The sequence below is a fragment of the Mobula hypostoma genome, chromosome 2 (assembly GCF_963921235.1).
Source record: "Mobula hypostoma chromosome 2, sMobHyp1.1, whole genome shotgun sequence".
In the NCBI taxonomy this organism is placed as follows: Eukaryota; Metazoa; Chordata; class Chondrichthyes; order Myliobatiformes; family Myliobatidae; genus Mobula; species Mobula hypostoma.
This window is the reverse complement of record NC_086098.1, coordinates 138,017,741-138,030,609: the sequence shown is the minus strand read 5'-3', so window position 1 is coordinate 138,030,609 and position 12,869 is coordinate 138,017,741. Positions and strand designations below refer to the sequence as shown.

Below are 12,869 nucleotides of genomic sequence, written 5' to 3'. Positions count from 1 at the left end.
GGTCTGCGTTTGTGGGGTGTGGGGGTGCGGGTAGGAGCACTGATTGTGAGGTGGCTAGTGATGTCAGCAGCAAGCAGCGGAGTGGCCAGTGAATGGTGAGGAGGACGGGTGAGAGAGGAGAGGTGAAAACGGGAGGGGAGAGTGTAGGGTGTGAGTGAAGGGGCGAAGGCAGAGGACTGTAAGAGAGGACGAGCAGCGTGGGAGCAAGCTGAGAGTGGCTGCATGCCGCTCAAGTGCGGAGAGGAGCGGTGCACTGGTGCCTACGGCCATACTAGCCTGAAAACGCCCGATCTCGTCTGATCTCGGAAGCTAAGCAGGCTCAGGCCTGGTTAGTACTTGGATGGGAGACCGCCTGGGAATACCAGGTGCCGTAGGCTTTTGCTCCTCTGCCCAGCTGCCCCACCAGGAGGTGCTGTCCTTTTCTTTTCTCTCTCTCTCTCTCTCTCTCTCTCTCTCTCTCTCTCTCTCTCTCTCTCTCACACACACACACACACACACACACACACACACACACACACACACACACACACACACACACACTCTGCGCTCTCCGTTTGCCACTCAGCCTGCAAACGCCAGCACTCTGCTGTCAAAGCACAAGAATCTGCTTTTGCTCGGCTGCCGGCTGCGCTTAGCAGCATGCTTCATCACCTGGCCCTGACAGCCGCGCTTCGGCAGCGAGCTGCTGCCGGCTCTCACTCTCAGCCAGTCAGGCAGCCAGACGCAAGGGCACCCAAGCTTGCTTGCGCTGTGTCCTGCGCTTGCGAACAGCGCCCATTCTCAGCTTCGGCTCCGCCTTTGCCACCTGAGCAGGCATCACCAAAGGCGGCAGCTGCTTCGCGCGGCCAAGCCGGCTGGCCCTGTGCGGCACAAGCTGCTCTCAAGAGCTTGTCATGGCTGAGTCGGACCAGCCCGTTCATCTGCAGGCCGCCGGACTGGCAATAGGTAGCCGCGCCCCAGCCAGGCGAGGACGGTTAGCTCAGTTGGTCAGAGCGTGGTGCTAATAACGCCAAGGTCGTGGGTTCGATCCCCATACTGTCCACGCATTCCCTTCAGCCGGCCCGGGCTCTGTGCACGACTCTGTAGAAGGTGCTTCCGTCGTCCACTATCCTTTGGTCCAGCCACTTTTGGCGCAGTTGCACTTCTCTGGCAGCGGTGGCTGTGCTGGCCGGCAGCCAGTTGCGCTGACAGAGTGAGCAGGCCCTTCGGCCCATCTAGTCCGTGCGCAGCTGCCATTCTCCCCGCCCTGCAGCAGCATGAGACATGGGACTGAATGAATGAGGCACTTTTGCACCCACCTTGGGACGGTTAATTATGCCACCCTCTCTACTTGAAGCCGTTGCTGATCAGGAAGCCATCAACGTTCGCCTGAAACATACCCACCGACATTGTATCGCTAGGCGTCCGTGGCAATCAATTTCGCATATCCACCAGCCTCTCTTAACGAACTACTCCTCAACTTTGTGTGGCCGTTGGGAGATCCTTCTCTCTCTGGCGGACAGAGCGTAGGTGTTCAGCAAAACGGTCTCCCAGTCTGCGTCGGGTCTCGCCAATATATAGAAGGCCACATCGGGAGCACTGGACGCAGTATATCACCCCAGCCGACTTACAGGTGAAGTGTCGCCTCACCTGGAAGGACTCTCTGGAGCCCTGAATGGTGGTAAGGGAGGAAGTGTAAGGGCATGTGTAGCACTTGTTCCGCTTACAAGGATAAGTGCCAGGAGGGAGATTAGTGGGGAGGGATGGGGGGACGAATGGACAAGGGAGTCGCGTAGGGAGCGATCCCTACGGAAAGCGGGGTTGCGCGGGGGGTGGGGGGTCAGGGAAAGATGTGCTTAGTGGTGGGATCCCGTTGGAGGTGGCGGAAGTTACGGAGAATAATATGTTGACTCGGGGGCTGGTGGGGTGGTAGGTGAGGATGGAGTGAGAGGAACCATGAGGGGAACCCTATTCCTCGTGGGGTGACGGGAGGATGGAGTGAGAGCAGATGTGCGTGAAATGGGGGAGATGCGTTTGAGAGCAGAGTTTATGGTGGAGAAAGGGAAGCCCCTTTCTTTAAAAAAGGAGGACATCTCCCTCGTCCTGGAATGAAAAGCCTCATCCTGAGAGCACATGCGGCGGAGACGAAGGAGTTGCGAGAAGGGGATGGCATTTTTGCAAGAGACAGGGTGAGAAGAGGAATAGTCCAGATAGCTGTGAGAGTCAGTAGGCTTATAGTAGACATCAGTAGATAAGCTGTCTCTAGAGATACAGACAGAAAGATCTATAAAGGGGAGGGAAGTATCGGAAATGGACCGGGTAAACTTGAGGGCAGGGTGAACGTTGGAGGGAAAGTTAAAGAAGTCAACGAGGTCAGCATGCGTGCAGGAAGCAGCGCCAATGCAGTCGTCGATGTAGTGAAGGAAAACTGCCTATCTTGCGCTAAGCGAAGCGTCAGCGGGAAGAAGCGCACTGGACACGGACACAGGCCCTGGTCTAGACTACTTTCGGGGACTGGGCTCGGACTTGGATTAGGAGCACGGTACCCGGACGTGGAACTTGGAACAAGGAGCCTGGACTAGAACCATGAAACTCCGGAACCAGAGCCGGGACAAGCACCCGGAACCTGGCTCTTGGTTGGCACTCGGAACCTGGGTCTTGACTCGGAGCCGGAACCCGGGTCTAGGATAGGACTCAGAACTAGGATCTTGGCAAGGACAGGATGAGGAACCTCCAGCGCAGGACGTGGCTGTTGGTTGAGGTTTGGCTCGGCGTGGTTAGGCCCTTGGGTACGGAGCCGGGACTCCTCCTTGAAGCGCAGGGCCGGGACCCTTCCTAGGACACAGGGCCGGGACCCTTTCGCGGACACAGGGCCGGGACCCTTTCTTGGACGCAGGGCTGGGATGCTTTCTGGGACGCAGGGCTGGGATGACTGCCGAGCATTCGGTTGGGGACGATCCAGCACTGGACGAGGAATCTCCAGCACCGGGCTGGGCGAGGTACCGGAACTGGATGAAGACGCGAAGCTCAGACTTGGACAGGGCTGGAACACGGCACCTGGACTTGGTCTTGGAACAAAGAAATATAGGAACACAGGGCTTTGGACTTGAGCACAGGAACAGGGAACAGAGTCAGGAGTCCTCCTTGGGAACAGGACGCAGGGCCGGGACGCTTTGTAGGACGCAGGGCCGGGATGACTGCCGAGGTAAACTGCCGAGGATTCGGATGGGGACGATCCAGCACAGGACGAGGAATCTCCAGCACCGGGCTGGACGGGGCACCAGAACTGGATGAGGACGCGAAGCTCAGACTTGGACAGGGCTGGAACACGGCACCTGGACTTGGTCTTGGAACACAGGAATACAGGAACACAGAGCCTTGGACTTGAGCACAGGAACAGGGAACACAGAGTTAGGACTCCTCCTTGGGAACAGGACGTAGGGCCGGGTGTCGTACATAGAACACGGACACTAAACACGGGGACACAAAGAGACAGTTCCAAACTCAACAACATAGTTCCTTATCTTGGTTTGGCAAGGCCCCGGTCTCACTCCGGCGGTCGAACTTGATGGGGATACTGACGAGGTTGCAGGCGAAGGTTCAGAAGGAAGCAGAAGGGAGCGGAACAGTCCAGCCCAAAACGAGAATCAGGTGCCTCTATTAAGGCACCCAATGGAAACCCCGGAATAAGGAATCAACGGACGGACCGGACCGTGAACCAGAATGCGGAGTTCACGGACCGGACCGGCGACCAAAAAGGCTTTCCCAGACTATGGACGGCACTGGCGGGTGCTGCGGAGGCGGGGGGGGGGCATTCAACAGGAGGGAACCCAGGTTGGCGAGAGTTAAACGACAGTGCCTGTGTCGCTGGGTCCATATTTGGCTGGGCTGTTCTGTTACAATACTCCTTGGTCTTTGATTTACAGCCACGTACGTAAACTTCGGATAGATCAAAGATGGCGTACATCATGGGGCTGTTTCGAGGGGATGCCTTGGCATGGGCCACCACGATATGGGGTAACCGACCAGAGGTTTGTTCCTCCTTCCCCTCCTTCGTCTCTGAAATGAGACATGTCTTCGAACAGCCCATTCGCAATAAGGATGCCGCAAGACGCTTGCAGACTCTTTGTCAGGGTTCGTGGATCGTAGCGAGGTACTCCATCGAGTTTCGAATCTTAGTGGTCGGCTCTAGTGTGGGTAAACCTCGGTTCCTGATTCCTGAGAACTGCCAGTTCTAAATTCCACATCGTTCCCTGGATACTCTACGTGAACCTTTTCTCTGTTTAAAGACTCTCCTGAATACCGGTTCCCCGTTCGCGGTGGTGCTGACGCCGAATGACTCTGTTTCGGCACCTGTGTCCTGCACTTGGGTTCGTCCCCAGCCACGTCCTAGCAACAAGGGAAGAGCTTAGGGTGTGAGTGAAGGGGCTGCAAGCGGAAGGTAAGAGGCGAAGGCAGAGTGTAAGAAAAGAGGAACAGCGTGAGAGCAAGCTGAGAGTGGCTTCGTGCCGGTGAAGTGCGGAGAGGAGCGGTGCACTGGTGCCCACGGCCACACGAGCCTGAAAACGCCCGATCTCGTCTGATCTCGGAAGCTAAGCAGGCTCAGGCCTGGTTAGTACTTGGATAGGAGACCGCCTAGGAATACCAGGTGCCGTAGGCTTTTTGTCCTCTCCTGATCTGTCCCCACCAGGGGGCGCTCGCTCTTTATTTATTTTCTCTCCCCCTCCATTTGCCACTCAGCGTTCAAACACAAGCGCCCTGCCGACACAGCACAACAATCTCCTCCTGCTCAGCAGCCAGCCGCACTCAGGAGCGTCCTTCATTGCCTCCTCCTGAGAGCCCCGCTTCAGCTCTCTCCTACTGCCGGCTCTCCCTCTCAGCCAAGCAAACAGGCAGGCAGCAAGATCCAAGTGCTGTGCAAAACGCCCATTCTGAGCTCTGTCTTTGCCTTTGATATCTAAGCAGGCATCACCAATGGCAGCAGTTGCTTCCTGCGAACAAGCTGGCTGGCCCTGTACAGACCAAGATGCCCTCAACAGCCTGGCATGACACACTCGGGGGAGCCCGTTCCACCTGCAGGCCGTCGGATTGGCAATGGCAGATGCACTCACACTCGGGAGGACGGTTCGCCCAGTTGGTCAGAGTGTGCTGCTAACATGCAAGCTCTTGGGTTCCATCCCCATAGTGTCCAAGTGTTTCCTTTAGCCGGCAGCTGCTCTCACGCAAGCGGGAGAACTGACTGTAGGAAAGGGTTCGCGAGTGCCTTACTACAAAGTGCGTCCACTTTCTGCACTGTGATGTGGTGCCCTGCCGAGCACAACAACTGAGGAGATTGATGTGTGCGTGCGGTAGCTGCGCAGTCCTGGGCCGGGCACAGATGTACTTGTGTGGCAGGAGTACCATGAGCCAAGGTAGGACAAAGTGTCAGCATGTTGACTCATCGAGTGCTCTAGCAGATCAACAGGTCCTTCGGCCCATCTAATCCATGCCCAGCTATTGTTCCCTCCTGGCCCCTAGAGCATGAAATGTGGAAACTCAGTTGGGTCATTGAGCCCAACGAGTCTGCTCCAAAAACCCCATCATGGCTAATTGGGCAGGGCAGTTGGCCAAGGTCTTCACGGATATTTTCAATCTGTCCCTGGCCCAGGCAGTTGTCCCCACAAGCTTCAAGATTACCACCATTGTGCCAGTGCTGAAGCATTCCACTGCCACGGGCCTGAATGACTTCCACCCAGTTGCACTCACCCCCATCATTGCAAAGTGCTTTGACAGACTGGTCCTATCACATCTGAAATCCTGTCTGCCCACTACCCTGGACCCCCATCAATTTGCCTACCGCACCAACAGGTCATCAGAGGATGCCATCTCCACGGCACTTCACTCTGCCCTGACCCACCTGGATAGCCCCAACTCTTACATCAGAATGCTGTTCATTGACTTTAATTCGGCATTCAATACTGTGATCCCCTCCAAGTTGATCGCCAAATTCTTCAGCTTGGTATCAGCTCATCCCTCTGCAATTGGACCTTGGACTTTCTGACTAACAGACCCCAATCAGTTAAGTTAGACAACCTCTCCTCCTCCACTCTCACCCTGAACACTGGCGTGCCTCAAGGCTGTGTGCTGAGCCCTCTCCTGTACTCCCTTTTCACCTATGACTGCATTCCTGTACATGGTTCAAACTCCATAATCAATTTCGCAAATGACACCACAGTGGTTGGCCTGATCAGAGGGGAGGATGAGACGGCCTACAGAGACGAGGTCCAGCACCTGGCTGCATGGTGTGCTGACAACAACCTGGCCCTTAACACCCAGAAGACCAAGGAGAACATTGTGGACTTCAGGCATGCTAGGAGCCACACTCACATCCCCACCTACATCAATTGAGTTGTAGTGGGGCATGTATCAAGCTTTCAGCTGGTCCCTGAACTCCTCCATCCTGGTCAAAAAGGTGCAACAGCGCCTTTATTTCCTGCGGAGCATCAAGAAAGCTCACCTCTGTCCCAGGATACTGACGAACTTTTACTGCTGTACCATTGAGAGCATACTCACCAACTGCATCTCAGTGTGGTATGACAATTGTCCTGTATCAAACCACAAAGCACTCCAGCGTGTGGTGAAAACTGCCCAGCGGATTATCGGCATCCAATTGCCCACCATTGAGAACATCTACCATAAACGCTGCCTGGGAGGGTGAAAAGCATTATCAAGGATGCATCTCACCCTAACCATGGACTTTTTACTCTCCTCCTATCCAGTAGGCACTACAGGTGCCTCCGCTCCCACACCAGCAGGCACAGGAAGAACTTCTTCCCTGAGGCTGTGACCCTGCTGAACCTCACATCACAGCGCTAAGCAGTATTGCACCCATATTGTACTGTCTCAGTACTTTCATATTTGCGTGTTATAGCATTTACCTTTTATTCGCAGTTATTTTGTAAATAACAGTATTCTTTGCATTTCTGGTTAGATAACTGCATTTCATTGGCTTTGTATCCGTACTCGGCCCAATGATAATAAAGTTGAATCTAATCTAATTAATTATCCCTCACAACTCTTTTTCTCCCGTCATCTCTCCATACCATTTCAATCCCTCACTAATCAGGAATCTATCAACCTTGGCCTGAAACATATCCACTGACTTTACATCCACAGCCATCTGTGGCAATGAATTTCACATCTCCACCAGCCATTGCCTACAGAAATCTTCATTATCTCTTTTGTAAAGAGACGTCTCTCTGCCGCCGTGTCCTTGGTGCTAGACACCACTACGATAGGCAATATCCTCACCACATCCATTCTATCTCGGCCTTTCAATATTTGATAGCTTTCAATGAGATCGACCCTTGTTCTTCTAAACGCCATCATGTATTGACTCAGAGCCACGAAACTACCATTGCCTGTCTTCTCCCTCGAAGGTGATGTACTATCCAACTTAGGACCCCGTGCTGAATGCATCATCAAGCGACAGAATATCCTTGAACTGCCTCCCAGGTAGGACCTTTTCAAAGGCCTGGCTTGAGTCCAGGTCTACAACGGCAACCTCCTCACCCTCACGAACATTCCTGTTCACCTCCTCGATAAATTTGTCAGATTGGTTGGTCAGGCATGACTTGCCACTCCGAAAGCCATGGGGAGCATCTTTAACATGTCTGTCACTATCTATCCAAATACTTCTACATTCTACCCCTTACTGCAGCATCTCGTGACGTCAGTCTCACAGGTTTCTAAGTTCTGGCCTTATTCTTGGAGCCTTTCTTCAATAACGGAAGTAAATGAGATATCGTCCAATAGGCTGGCAACCTTACCGAGACGAAGGTGTCATGGTCTGGTTCGTGAAGTCCGTATTGCAGTTCACGGTCCGGTTCATAGTTCCTTATTCCAGGGTTTCTTGTTTTCCCCAGTTTCTGTTGTAGTCACATGATTCTCGTTTTGGGGCTGAGACATAAATACCTCTGCAAACCAGGGATTCCCTGCTGGACTGTTCTGTTCCCCTCTCTGTCTTTCCCCCCTCACCTGGCTCACTGCCTGAATACCTCGCCTGACTCTCTGCCTGGATACATCGCCTGGATACCCCGCCCGTATCGCTGAAGTTTTACCGCTGGAGTAAGACCGGAGTTTTGTTAGGTCAAGATAAGGAACTGTCTTTCATTGTGTGGAATTGTCTCTCTGTGTCCATGCCATTTGCCGCTACCTAGTGTTGGAAACTGTCTCTAGGTCCTCGCCTTCACTAGGTGGGTCTGGCCATTTGCTGCCACCTTGTGTTGGGATCCGTCTCTTCATGTTTAGCGTTCTGTGTATGAGTCCCGGCCCTACGTCCTGTTCCCAAGGAGGGGTCCTGGCTCTGTGTTCCGTGCTCCTGTCTCTTCTAGTCCAAGGCTCTGTGCTCCTGAAGGCCCTTGTCCAGTCTGTGCCTAGTCCAGTCCTATCCGAGTCCTGTCCATGTGCCTTTACCTGTCCTTGTGTCTCACCCTACCTAGGAGTTCCTCACCCAAGCCATGTCCAGCCCTGTAGCCTCGTCTTGTCTTCGCCTAGTTCTGGACTCTGAACCTGAGTCAAGTCCCAGGCTCTGGATCCTTGCCCAGTCTCTGGCTCAGAGTCCATACCCAAGCCTCCAGACCCCCAGCCTGTCTCCAAGCCTCCAGCCTCCGGAATCCCAGCCTGTCTCCAAGCCTCCAGCCTCCGGCCCCCCAGCCTGTCTCCAAGCCTCCAGCCTCCGGCCCCCCAGCCTGTTCTCAAGCCTTCAGCCTCCGGATCCCCAGCCTGTTCTCAAGCCTCCAGCCTCTGGACCCCCAGCCTGTCTCCGAGCCTCCATCCTCCAGACACCCAGCCTGTCTCCAAGCCTCCATCCTCCAGACCCCCAGCCTGTCTCCAAGCCGCCATCCGCCAGACCCCCAGCCTGTCTCCAAGCCTCCAGCCTTCAGTCCTGCAGTCATGTCATGTCCTTGCCTGGTTCTGGGGCCCGAGCCCGAGGCAAGACCCAGGTTCTGGGTCCTTGTCCAGTCTTTGGCTTGGGGTTCAAGCCCAAGTCTGCGTTCTTGTCCCTGCTCCTTGTCTATATCCTGTCATGTCCCTACTCTAGTCAAGTCCTGTTCCTTGTACTTCAGTGTCTGTGTCTTGCATTTGGGTCCGCCATCAGTGCCCCCCATTGTGACAGAAGGGCGTTTTAAATAGCTACGCTGGAGCGGCTGCACTTTGTGCACTGGCAGCCAGAAGGTAGACTAAAGAGGATTGAAAGAGAAAGAATGGTGCTAGTCTGAGGGGGCGGCTGTCAGGGCAAATGCAGCGGCGGCGTGGGCAGCAAGAGGTGTGTGTGTCTGTGCCAGTGGGTGAGTGTGTGTGGTAAGAGCGGGCATTGTGAGGCGGTTGCTGTTGTGAGCAGCAAGCAGTGCAGTGGAGCAGAGTGCTTGAAGCAGTGAATTGTGAGGAGCGCTAGTGGGAACGCAGAGGTGAAAATGGGAGGGAGGGGAGAGTAGGCTGTGAGTGAATGGGCTGCAAGCAGAAGGTAAGATGCAAAGGCAAAGGAATGGAATGAAACAGCAGCAGCCTCTTGGCAACTTGGCAGTAGCTGAATGTTGGATAAGTGCGGAGAGGAGCGGTGCACTGGTGCCTACGGCCATACTAGCCTGAAAACGCCCGATCTCGTCTGATCTCGGAAGCTAAGCAGGCTCAGGCCTGGTTAGTACTTGGATGGGAGACCGCCTGGGAATACCAGGTGCCGTAGGCTTTTGCTCCTCTGCCCAGCTGCCCCACCAGGAGGTGCTGTCCTTTTCTTTTTCTCTCTCTCTCTCCCTCTCAGTCATACACTCTGCGCTCTCCGTTTGCCACTCAGCCTGCAAACGCAAGCACTCTGCTGTCAAGGCACAAGAATCTGCTTCTGCTCGGCTACCGGCTCGCTGAGCAGCATGCTTCATCACCTCGACCTGACAGCCGCGCTTCGGCAGTGTGCTTCTGCCGGCTCTCACTCTCAGACAGGCAGGCAGGCAAGCAGATGCAAGGGCACAAGTTTGCTTGCGCTGTGTCCTGCGCTTGCCAACAGCGCCCATTCTCAGCTTTGGCTCTGCCTTTGCCACCTGAGACGCCATCACCAAAGGCGGCAGCTGCTTCCCGCGAGCAAGGTGGTGGATTCGATCGCCATACTGGGTCTGAGCATGACTCTGTAGAAGATGCGTCCTTTGGTCCAGCCACTTCTGGCGCAGCTGCACCTCTCTGGCAGGCTAATGTAGACCAGGGGTGGCGGTGCTGGCCGGCAGGCAGTTGTGCTGACAGATTGCCCCAGCAGAGGAGCAGGCCCTTCGGCCCAACTCTCCCGTGCCCAGCTGTTATTCTCTGCGCTCCGCAGGAGCATGAGACATCGGAGTGAATGAATGACGCTGATTTACACCCACCATTCGACGATTCGCTTTCCAAATGAGATCTAAGCTCGTACAGATGCAGAGGCAGGAAAGTACCATTGCCTGTCTTGTGGCGCCAAGGCGATGTGCAATCCAATTCAGGACCTGGCGCTGAATGCCTCATCAAGCAATAGAACATCCTTGATCATGTGGGACGTTTGCAAAGGCCTGGCTCGACTGCCGGTCGACAGCGTCCAGCGCCTCTCGCTCATGACCATTGGCGTTCGCGTCATCGATAAAATTTGTCAGATTGGTTTGTCACCGCAGCATCTAGTGCCGGCGGTCTAGCAAGTTTCTAAGTTCCCTTCCGAAGGAGGGGAAGAAAAGGAGCTGTGATCCCCTGGGCCGGCGGGCTTGCCAAAGCTGAGGTGGTCTTAAATAGCTAGGCTGGAGCGGGTGCGATCTCTTCACTGGCAGGCAGAAGGTAGAGTAAAAGCGAATGAAGGGGACAGAGAGATGCGGCGGCCGTCAGGGCCAGCGCAGTGGCGGCCTGGGCAGCGAGAGGTCTGCGTTTGTGGGGTGTGGGGGTGCGGGTAGGAGCACTGATTGTGAGGTGGCTAGTGATGTCAGCAGCAAGCAGCGGAGTGGCCAGTGAATGGTGAGGAGGACGGGTGAGAGAGGAGAGGTGAAAACGGGAGGGGAGAGTGTAGGGTGTGAGTGAAGGGGCGAAGGCAGAGGACTGTAAGAGAGGAGGAGCAGCGTGGGAGCAAGCTGAGAGTGGCTGCATGCCGCTCAAGTGCGGAGAGGAGCGGTGCACTGGTGCCTACGGCCATACTAGCCTGAAAACGCCCGATCTCGTCTGATCTCGGAAGCTAAGCAGGCTCAGGCCTGGTTAGTACTTGGATGGGAGACCGCCTGGGAATACCAGGTGCCGTAGGCTTTTGCTCCTCTGCCCAACTGCCCCACCAGGAGGTGCTGTCTTTTCCTTTTTCTCTCCCTCTCCATTTGCCACTCAGCGTTCAAACACAAGCGCCCTGCCGACACAGCACAACAATCTCCTACTGCTCAGCAGCCAGCTGCACTCAGGAGCATCCTTCATTGCCTCCTCCTGAGAGCCCCGCTTCAGCTCTCTCCTACTGCCGGCTCTCCCTCTCAGTGAAGCAAACAGGCAGGCAGCAAGATCCAAGTGCACCAACTTGCTTGTGGCTCTGTCTTGTGCTTGTGCAAAACGCCCATTCTGAGCTCTGTCTTTGCTTTTGACATGTGAGCAGGCATCACCAAAGGCGGCAGTTGCTTCCTGCGGACAAGCTGGCTGGCCCTGTACAGACCAAGATGCCCTCAACAGCCTGGCATGACACACTCGGGGGAGCCTGTTGCACCTGCAGGCCGTCGGATTGGCATTGGCAGATGCACTACCCTTGGGAGGGCGGTTCGCTCAGCTGGTCCGAGAGTGCTGCTAATATGCCAAGGTCGTGGGTTCCATCCCTACAGTGTCCAACTGTCTCCGGTTCACGAATACCCTTCTACAAAGTGCGTCCACTTTCTCCACTGCGATGTGGTGCCCTGCCGAGCACAACAACTGAGGAGATTGACGTGTGCGTGCGGTAGCTGAGCAGTCCTGGGCCGGGCACAGATGCACTTGTGTGGCAGGAGTACCATGGGCCAAGGTAGGACAAAGTGTCAGCATGTTGACTCATCAGTGCTCCAGCAGATCAACAGGCCCTTCGGCCCATCTAATCCATGCCCAGCTATTGTTCCCTCCTGTCCGCAAGAGCATGAGACATGGTAACGCAGTTAGGACGTTTGGCCCAATGAGTCTGCTCCAAAAACCCCATCATGCCTAATTAATTATCACTCACAACTCCTTTTCTCCCACCATCTCCCCATACCATTTGAATCCCCCACTAATCAGGAACCTATCAACCTTGGCCTGAAACATATCCACTGACCTTGCACCCACAGCCATCCGTGGCTATGAATTTCACATCTCCACCACCCACTGTCTACAGAAATCCTCATTATCTCTATAGTAAAGAGACGTCTCTCTGTGTCACAGTGGCGGGGGCATAGGGAACAAGGGTGGACCCAAATGCAAGACACATCTTGTGAGGTTACTTAGATTTAGTTTATTGTTTGATACCAGGAGAGCAAGGCAGGAGCAGGAAATAACGACCTGGACAAGGACTCAGGACTACGACTAGGCTGGGACCAAGGGTCTGGGCTTGGACTCGGAATCGGCTCCCAGAACTAGAGGAGACATGAAGAGGCTAGGGTATGGATTCCGAGCCAGAGACTGGGCAAAGACCCAGTACCTAGGTCTTGCCTCGGGCTTGGACCCCAGAACCAGGCAAGGACATGACATGGGCTAGGGAGAGGAGGAACATGGGAACACAGAGCCTCGGTCTCAGGAGAGCAGGTACATGGAACCATGGACACATACGCAGAACACAGAGTCAGGACCCCTCCTTGGGTACAGGACATAGGGCCAGGAATCATGACCCTCCGCGGATGTTCTATTGCTTGATGAGGCATTCAGCGCCAGGTCCTGAATTGGAT

The 12,869-nt window shown here is 54.9% G+C and overlaps 5 non-coding genes across 5 annotated transcripts; all 5 read left to right on the top strand.

Annotated features, from left to right (window-relative positions):
- Window positions 1-258: 258 nt before the first annotated feature.
- On the top strand, window positions 259-377 carry LOC134343152 (5S ribosomal RNA). The gene has a single exon (XR_010017194.1). It is a non-coding gene; the product is annotated as a 5S ribosomal RNA (ribosomal RNA).
- Window positions 378-968: 591 nt separating this feature from the next.
- On the top strand, window positions 969-1,042 carry trnai-aau (transfer RNA isoleucine (anticodon AAU)). Its single transcript has one exon. It is a non-coding gene; the product is annotated as a tRNA-Ile (tRNA).
- A 3,478-nt stretch (window positions 1,043-4,520) lies between these two features.
- On the top strand, window positions 4,521-4,639 carry LOC134343149 (5S ribosomal RNA). The gene has a single exon (XR_010017192.1). It is a non-coding gene; the product is annotated as a 5S ribosomal RNA (ribosomal RNA).
- Window positions 4,640-9,587: 4,948 nt separating this feature from the next.
- Window positions 9,588-9,706, top strand: LOC134343146 (5S ribosomal RNA). Its single transcript, XR_010017189.1, has one exon. It is a non-coding gene; the product is annotated as a 5S ribosomal RNA (ribosomal RNA).
- Window positions 9,707-11,134: 1,428 nt separating this feature from the next.
- Window positions 11,135-11,253, top strand: LOC134343134 (5S ribosomal RNA). Its single transcript, XR_010017178.1, has one exon. It is a non-coding gene; the product is annotated as a 5S ribosomal RNA (ribosomal RNA).
- Window positions 11,254-12,869: the final 1,616 nt, after the last annotated feature.